We start from the raw sequence: 9,674 nt of genomic DNA, 5'->3' as shown, positions 1-9,674 counted from the left end.
GGGAGGACTACAAGAATGAAGAAGGGAAGGAGGGATAAAACATTTACTGAGGCACCACATTCCTGTACTGTTCCTGGGACTTTTATCTCCTCGAATCCTACAAAATCCTGTTGGTATTAGTGACCCATATTCTTTGTTTTACGTGAAGAAGCTCGGGCACCAAGAAATGAATTAACTTGCCCAAGATTATGCAGCTAATCAGATGCAGAGCCAGAGTCCACTTTTGACTCCAGCCCAGTGCTCTCTGCACTATCACCTTCTTCCCAAAGGTCTTTGTATCTACCTCTCTGTCACTCTTATGGAACAGAAGGCAGTTCTGGAAGTTTTGGGGAGACGGGGCTGCGTGCACAAGAACCACTGTACCTCTCCCTGAGCGCCACCAGATGGCGCAGTGAGAGGCTAAAATCTGCTGGATTTTATTAGTGCTTTTGGAGAGACAGACAAGCGTGGGGGAGAACAGCTGCAAGGAGAATGTCAAAACAGAGTTCTATTTAGGAAAGTGAAGCCTTCTGCCTGGCCCTGTCTCCCACCGGGATCCTTGGTTGGCTCTCCGCAGACTATAAATGAATTTGCTTCTTTCTTCCTTCCCATCCTACTGCTAACCCACATCTCTGATTCTATTTTCTCTCCAGCCCTGACACAAGGGCACTAGTCCCACCCACATCAGGGAATAGTGCGTCCTGAAGAGAGAGGGCAGGAGCCAAGCTGGGGGGTGGAATCGGGGCCTGCAATCCTCCCCCATAGCAACTGGTGGACCGTTTCCCAGACATGTCCCCTCCCCGCCATTTACCCAACACACACACACACACACACACACACACACGCACGCAAGCAAGCAGCATTCACACAGCACACACATGCTGGTCTCAGGGACCTGAGTCTGCTCCGGCTGCCATAACAAAGTACTACAGACTGGGTGTCTTAGACAACAGAAATCTATTTTCTCACAGCTCTGGAGGCTGGAAGTCCAAGATCAAGGTGTTGGCAGGTTTGTTTTCTTCTGAGGTCTCTCTCCTTGGCTTGCAGTTAGCTGCCTTCTCGCTGTGTCCTCTGTATGTGCATCCCTGCTGTCTCTGTGTGTGTCCTAATCTCCTCTTCTTATAAGGACACCAGTCAGACTGGATTAGGACCCTCCTTAGTGGCCTCATTTTAACTGAGTCACCTCATGGAAGGCCCTATCTCCAAATACAGTCCCATTCTAAGGTACTGGGGATCAGGGCTTCAATATATGAGTCAGGGAGGGGGCACACAATTCAGTCCATAACAGAACCCAATCACTTATTTTTTAAAATCATGAGTAATGGGCAAAAATTTTTTGTTTAATTTTGGCCCCAAGAGGGCATAGGAAAAAGTCATAGGTCACAATGTGCTCAGGAAGTTCACTTCAAGAACTTCATCAATTATGTAATGTTAAGGATAAAGACAGCTGAAGCAATCCAAGTAATTGCAAAATGGTCTGTCCCAGGGGCTCACATCGTAGCCCTGATGGATCTCTATGTGTCTCTAACTGATGAGCTAACTACACCACCACCAGCTATCTGCTTCTCTATGAAAAGCCCCATTTCCCTTCATGTCTCTCTTTTGAACCCCCTCCAATGCCGAGCACTCCTAGAGGTCATAGAACTCCCTCATTCGCCGGGCTTTCTACCCCGGAGGTGATTTGCAGATGGCTACCCGGATCTCCTTGACATACCTTGGGGGGCTGTAGGGGTGGCAGAATTGTCCCCAGGTTGAAAGTTCAGGCCAGAGGGTCTGTTCAACCTGGGAGTGCCCTGGGCCAGGCTCCATGGTGCCTCGTTTAGAAGAAGGTCATAGAGAATTAAGATATCCCGAAGAAGTTGTCCCTTCCCAGAGGGAAAACTATAGAGGGGAGACAAGGGAAATGCCTAATTAGAGAATAAAGAAGGCAGTTCCTGTGTGATGGTGGCCAACAGGGCCCGGGCATGGAGGTCTGGGTTTCCCTGAGCTGGGAAGAGACTGTGTGCTCATTTGGGTGGCTATGAGTCTCTAGCCCCTGCTTTTTCCCAGACTGCCCTGCCATCCCCTCAGAGGGCAAACGAGCACTAGTCAACAGCCTAAGCCATTCTCTGCCCACTGCCTCTTCGGCCCTCGAAAGGGCAACTTGGTTTCTTCAAGACAAGATTTCTGCACTCGGGTGTTCTGTCACGGTCACGTCAAGTCCTGGGGTGCAGGCGCCACAGCGGAGTCCATATGCCGCTCTTACGAGGCCAACTGCACAGGCAGGGTCATGGTTTTGTCAGACACGTGGCAGGCAGGGAAGGGGAATCGGTGTCCAGAATAAGCATCTATTTTAACGAGAACAAAGTGTGCCCCTTCCATTATGGAAGTGTCTTTGGTCATCAACCTGCTACCAGGGGACGCAAGGATTACTTAGGGAAAGGGGACATTCTCTAGGGAAGTTCTGCTTCCCATCCCTACAACTTCGAGCTTTGTTGGCCTAGACATTTTAGTTCCCAAAGAAGGAATGCTGCCACCAGGAGACACAACAATGGTTGCGTTAAACGTGCCATCTGGCCACTTTGGGTTCTTCATGCCAGGGAATCAACAGAAAAAGAAGGGGGTTGTGTACTGGCTGAGGTGATCAGTCCTGATTTTCGAGGGGAATTTGGGTTCCTCCCGAAGAGTATGTCTGGAATGCAGGCGTTTCCCTCCGTGTCTCTTAGTACTCTCAGGCCTTGCATTGAAGCCCACAGAAAACTACATTATCAGGACTGCCAATGGCCCAGACCTCTTGGGAATGAAGACAAGGAATCATGTCTAGTCAAATTTGCTAGGGACAAAGGAAATATGAAGGAAGTAAAGGAGGAAGGTAGTTACAAATGTCAGCGAAGACCATATGATCCACTGTGGAAACAACAATGGTGGTAGTTAGGAGCATTTCTCTCTTATTTTGATGTGAAGTTGTGTCTACAGTAACTAGTTTTTTCTTTTCCCCTCTTCCGTTCACCTACCATCCAACATAAATGCATTCATAATTTTTAAACTTCTATTTCCCAGAGACAACATAATTCTGTGAGAAAGACAAATAATTATCACCCAAAGAGGGAAAGGGGACTCTGGGTCATCTTTTGGAGGAGTATGTTTTTGGTTGTATGAGAGACAGTTACAGTGTGATAGATGGAAGCGTTATTTTGCTACTTTCTTAATTTGGAATTAAATCTAAGTGTCATTAAAAGAAGAATACAAACTCCATCCTGAGATGTATCCAGTGGGTTTGTATAGTGTTGGTTTAGTTAAGCTAGAAATATGTCCCCTTTCTGAGAAGTTCTGGGTTCATCTGGGCCACAAGGACATTTTGTGTGAGATTTGGAAGGCTGAAGTGAAGCAGCAATTTTCTTCTTTTTGTATTAGAAGGTCAGCCCTACAGAATACAAGGGGCTGTCGCCACTCATGTACACGGCCCTCGTGTGCTGGCTCTCCTTGCTGGCGTGGGGCCCGGCTGGCCCGCAGCTCCTCTGCCCCTGGCAGATCTCCTTCCTCAGCCTCTTTGACTCTGGGCCAGGTGTACGTTTCATCCTGGGATGAAGGGCACCAGATTGTACCATAGATCACTCCCATCAAGCAGGCTGGAGGTGGGGGGAGATGAAAGGCTGACATGACTTGCATTCCATCGTCATGGTTTCAGGCCATCCTGGGATAGTCTAGTATGTCCTTGCTTCCTCCCCTCACATCTTCCCTTCCCAACTGCCTGCCCTACTGACATCAGGAGCCAGCAACAGACGCAATAGCCACCTAGAGACTGGATAACCAGGTCCCACACTTCACAAGTTCAAGTTCCTATAAAATTAAATAAATATATATATATTTAATTTTTGTGTCTCTCTAAAATTCGTGGAAATCTTAACCCCTAATGTGTTGGTAGGGGAGGGGGCTTTGGGGAGGTGATTAGGGCATGAGGGTAAAGCCTCATAAATGGGACCAGTACCCTTGTAAGAGAGACCCCAGTGAGCTCCCTCACTCCTTCTACCATGTGAGGACATCGTGAAAAGAGGGTCATCTCTGAACCAGGAACTAAGCCTTGCCAGACACCAAATCTGCTGACATGTTGATTTTGGATTTCCCAGCTAAAGAACTGTGAGAAATAAATGTCTGTTGTTTATAAGCTACCCAGTCTCTGATACTCTATTATCATAGCCCAAACAATAACGGAAACATACGTGTGTGTGTGCGTGTGCGCGCACATGTTTCTGCTTCTCAGACTGAATTCTGACCCACACAGATTGAAAGGACAAGAAGAGCCAGAGGAACAAAAGGGAGGGACTGTGCCAGTCCTGTTTCTCCCTACATCTCTCCTCACCCTTTCCCTGCCCTGCTCCGTGTCTCCCAGGCTCCTCCGTCAGCTGGCCAATGGAAACCTTAAGAGAGCTGAGAGGGCAGAGGAAGACAAAGCCAAGGAATTTCTCCATCTTGTTCCGCTTGCACATCTTACCTGGCCCTGTCTGCCTCTCTTCTCTATCTCCAGCTCCCTCCCAGCACACTCACCATTGTTTTGCCCATCACCTGGTGCCTTTGGTCCTGGGCTCTGGTGATGCTGTTTCCAGCTCTGTCTCCAACCTAAAGGTGGTAGAGCTTCATGTTGTTTGTTGCTAACCTGCAGGGTGCCTCCTCAGCCAGTTTGACTTCTCAGTCCATCCATCCCTCAGGGGACCAATTCCCTGTATTGGATTCCCACTGTTGTAGACGCTCAGAGTAGTTTCTGTTTGCCTGATTGGACCCAGTCTGAGTCTACCCGCTTGAAGTTCGAGTTCATGAATTTAAAGTGAGAATAATCAGGACCACGTGTGACTTTTCCCAGCTCTTCTTTGGGTGCAGGCACAGAGGAGGGAGAGAGTTCAATTTAACGAGGGCTAGGGGAAATTTTAATGCAAGGAGAAGGAGCTGATGGTGATTTTAAGGATGACCCAAAGACCCTCGGCTGGGTTAGGAAATGAGTGAGGTCATGAAAGGGTGAACAGCAATGCAAGGATGGGAAAGTCAGTGGGTGAAAAATGAAAATCCATGCGTGTTTGATTGTTTTGAGAGCAAAGGTGCTGCAGGAAGTGAGCAGGAAGGATATGTAAGGGTAATCGGTGATTAGGATGCTTGAAGCCAAAACCTTGGAAGAGAGGCAGCAATTTCTGCTCACAAGATCTACCTATGAAGTGGGAGCAAGTGGCTGAGACAGGCCGGGGGATGAGAGCCAAGGAAATGAGAGGAAGGGACAGCGAGGCCATGGTGTTGAACGGATTGTCTAAAGGTCGGTGCCCAGCCTGCGGGTGCTGAAGGGTCTGTCTCTCACCTCTTGCGTGAGCCTTGGAGAATCAGGATCCAGCTTGTTCTCCTCCCTTCTCCACCCACTCCCTCACCATCACCCTCTGTGCGTGACCACGGTCACTCCATTTTCCAAGTCCCAGTGGCCCAGTAAGTAGAACAGACATTTACCAGATACAGGCACAGCTCATTTCACTGTGCTTCGCTTTATTGCGCTTTGCAGATACTGCATTTTTTACAAATTGAATGTTGTTGGCAGCCCTATCTGGAGCAAGTCCATCAGCACCATTTTCCCCACAGCATTTGCTCACTTCGTGTCTCTGTGTCCCATTTCGATAACTCTCACAATATTTCAAACTTTTTCATTATCATTATAATATCTGTTACAATGATCTGTGACCAGTGATTATGACTCACTGAAAGCTCAGATGACAGCGTTTTTAGCAATAAGGTACATACTCTTTTTAGACATAATGCTCTTGCACACTTAATAATCTTCAGTATAGTGTAGACATAACTTTTATATGCACTGGGAAACCAAAATATCCATTTGACTTGCTTTATTGTGATGTTCGCTGTATTGGGTGGTCTAGAAACAAACCCGTGACATCTCCGGGGTGTGCCTGTATTTGCAAATAAAGGAGGAGACCACCGAAGAGCATAAGGCTAGAAATAATTAAAACTGAATATTCCGTAATAGCAAGGACCATTTTATCCCTTGGGTTCCAACTCTGCCAGTTTTGTTCAGGTCACCTCTCTCTGTAGAGACTCTTCTCCACCTTTCTTCCTCTCCAAGTTATCTGGCTCCCCCAAGCCCTCTTTGGTGCAAGCTTCCAGGGCAATGCTCTGGCGTTCACGTGAGTGAACACACTGCAGTGGGCAGTTCTCCCACAACACTTGCCTCATGGGGTCCCACCATGTACTTCCAAAAGGCCTTTCGAGGTATTTTTTTTAAGATTTGTTTATTTATTCTAGAGAGAGAGAAAGAGAAAAAGTGCAAGCGGAGAGAGGAGCAGAGCAAGAGAATCTCAAGCATACCTCAAGCTAAGCATGGAGCCCAACACAGGGCTCAATCTTAGGACCCTGAGATCATAACCTCAGCCTAAACTAAGAGTCTGACACTCAACCCACTGAGTCACCCAGGCACCCCTCAAGGTATTTTTCTTTTTCTTTTTTTTTCCTTAAGATTTTATTTACTTATTTAGAGAGAAAGCGCAAGCTGTGGGAGGGGCAGAGGGAGAGGAAGAGAGAGAAGCTCAAGCAGACCCCCCACTGAGTACAGAGCCTGATGCAGGGCTCAGGGCTTAGGGCTTGATATCATGACCCTGAGATCATGACCTGAGCCGAAACCAAGAGTCAGACGCTTAACTGACTGAGCCACCCATGCGTCCCGCAAGATATTTTTCTAAAGAAAAGAACCATCAACATCTAAGAGGAATTCTGCTCCTCTCCCAAAATGCAGAATTGCAACAGCCATGGCATTGTTCTAATAAAGCGACTTTATCATGTTCCTACTCCCCAAGATAAAATGACATCATGTGGGCGACAGACAGTGTTTAAAAGCTGAATAGCACTTTTCTAATTCAAATGTAAGAAGAGAGAAATTTTATGTACAATCCCACAACCCAGTCAAGTAAGGAGATGATCCAAGAGCTGAAGATCCATTTGTCTGCAGGGCCCTCGTTGGGCCAAGGTGGGGAAGCTGGGTCGTGGCTTCATGCGATGCTCAGTGGAATGCATGCTTAAATGAATGAATGAAGTGTGTGTAGGTGTATATGATATTGTGATTTATAATAAGAAATGTACATTTGGTGTTCATACCAGTTTCTGGCACAGAGCTCCTAAAACCCTTGGAATTTCCAAGGCGATAAGAGCAATGGGATCGTCTTTTGTTATAGTATTTTGTCTTTTGGCCTCAGTTCCTGAAATAGCTCCAGAGCCATAAAGGTGAAAAGAGTGTCTTATTATTTATAACAAACCTTTTTCAACTTCACCTGAGTTTATGTTAATGAGGTGACTTTTGGAAAGCCCATAAGGATGGGGGCTGGTTGCCAGGAGAACCAACCCTGTGATTAGAGGGTTAGAACTTTCAGACACACACACACACACGTGCACACACGCACGTGCATACCACCCCTCCCCGGAGGAAAGAGACTGGAGCTTGAATCAATCACCAATGGCCAGTGATTCAATCAGTCATCCTTACCTAATGAGGCTTCCATAAAAACCTAAAAGGAAAGGGTTCAGAGAGCTCCTTGGGGGGTGAACACATGAAGGTGTGGGGAGAGTGGCTCCCTGAGAGGGCATGTGGAAGGTCCTCGCCCCTTCCCACATGCCTGGCCCTGTGCATCTCTTCCATCTGGCTGTTCCTGAATTTCATCCTTTTATAACACACTGGTAAGCTAGTAAATAAACTGTTTTCCAGAGTTCTGTGAGTTCTGCTCTAGAAAATTAATCAAATGGGAGGGGTGATCATTGCAACCTCTGATGTATAGCGGCTAGGTCAAAGGCGCAGGTGATAACCTAGACTTGCAGTTGGCATCTGCCGTGCACTTCCTGTGGGATCTGACATCATCTCCTAGTAGGGTCAGAACTGAATCGAATGATAGGCCCCCCAGGCAGTGTTGCAGAATTGATCAGTGTGGCAATAAACGCACACATGTGGTGTGAGAAGTGTTGTCCGTGTAGCAGTGTGAGAGCAGAGAACATGGAGGGGGGTGTTCCTTTACAGTGCAATGCAGGGAGATGTTCAGCAGGCAGTTTTTAGCCATCTCAATAAAAAACATTTCAGAATTGTGGAGAAAACCAGGCTAGGTTGGAGAATGAATGGGAATGAGAAAATGGAAACATGTATGCCTCTCCTTTTCTAGAAGCTGAATGTAAAAAGGCGATAGACAGGGTAGTGACCACTTAGTTGCAGCACCCCGTGTCCCAGCCCACGCTCGGCCCTGTACCCCAGCCACTGCACTCATCATGTCTTCAGGAGCCCCTAACAAAGGACACCTTTCCAGCACCCAGCTCTGATCCCCCATAAGCCTAGGGCCCTGCCAGCTACACACCTTCCTGAGTGAAGTTTTGGTAGAGTTTTAGGGAGAGAAATAAAAAGGATAGGCCTGCAAATGTGGAAAGAAGAGGAAAGAGTTGTGCCATGGACAGAATGGTGTCCCCCAAATTCCATTATGCTGAAGCCTCACCCCCATTGTGACTGTATTTGGAGACAGAGTCTTTAAGGTGGTTAGATTAAGGTTAGATGAGGTCATGAGGATGGGGCCCCGATCCACTAAGACTGCTGTCCTTGGAAGAGGAGGAGGGGGAGAGGCCAGGGGAGGACACAGTGAGAAGGTGGCTGTCTGCAAGCCAGGAAGAAAGGCTCTACCGCCATCTTGATCTTCGTCTTCCAGCCTCCAGAAGCATGAGAAAATTAATTTCCATTGTTTAAGTCACCCAGCCTGTGGTACTTCGTCATGACAGCCCAAGCAGACTAATACAGGAAAATAACAACAACAACAACAATAAATAAACAAAACATAATAATAAAGTGGGGAGGTTAGTGCAGGATACTGAACCTGGATTTTTCTTCACAAGTTTTCATGGGCTTGGCTCTACTTGGCATAATTGGAGGGAAAGGGAGAAGGGGAGAAATGGGACACGCAGATTGTCACACAACAGGACACTGGCTCCTCCCCACCCAGCCCGCCCACCTCCCCCCACCCCTGTTCGCGGGCCTCCATTCCCTGGATTTCTGGGTCTGGCCGTCAGACTGAAGCAAACACTTGGCCTCCAACATAAGCAATTGTTTGCGTTGGGAGCTCTCTGCCTTTGTCTCGGGTCACTTTGTAGTGTTCTCAAAGGTCTGCTTAGTTTTTAAATCTCCCAGTGTAGACGACAAAAGTTCCACGGTGGGAGTTGCAGATTTTTTTTTCCTTCTGAGTTCTGCCAGGATCAAAAGCAGCTTGGGCCTTTCCTGTGGTTACCGACCCATGGAGAGCCGCCCTGCAGCCCCAGGCCTCGCTGTGATCCACGCAACGCCAGGGACTGGGGAGGATTCCGCCCGACGTTGGCAGGACTGCACACAGCGCGCTCACCTTGCGTCTCTCTTGCCAACGTGTAATAGACCCAAAGTGGTGTATCGCTCACAAATCCACCCCCCTTCATTGCTAACCTTAGGGGGAGAACTGCATTAATTAGTTAAACAGTTGAGCGGCTCAAAGGCTTCTTTTCAGCGGCAACGCTCACGTGTCAGCTTCTTTTATCCGGGGCAGCTCGTGGCTGCCAAGGGTGGGAGACAGGAGGGCGGCCTTGCAAGGAGCGCCTGTTTAAACAAGGCCAATTTCCAGACTGCTTTGCAATGCAAATGCTTACAAGAGCTTCCCAGCTTGCTCCTTAGAATTAGATGGAATAAA

The sequence above is a fragment of the Halichoerus grypus genome, chromosome 3, assembly GCF_964656455.1.
Source record: "Halichoerus grypus chromosome 3, mHalGry1.hap1.1, whole genome shotgun sequence".
Taxonomy (NCBI): domain Eukaryota; kingdom Metazoa; phylum Chordata; class Mammalia; order Carnivora; family Phocidae; genus Halichoerus; species Halichoerus grypus.
This window is presented reverse-complemented; position numbering follows the sequence as displayed.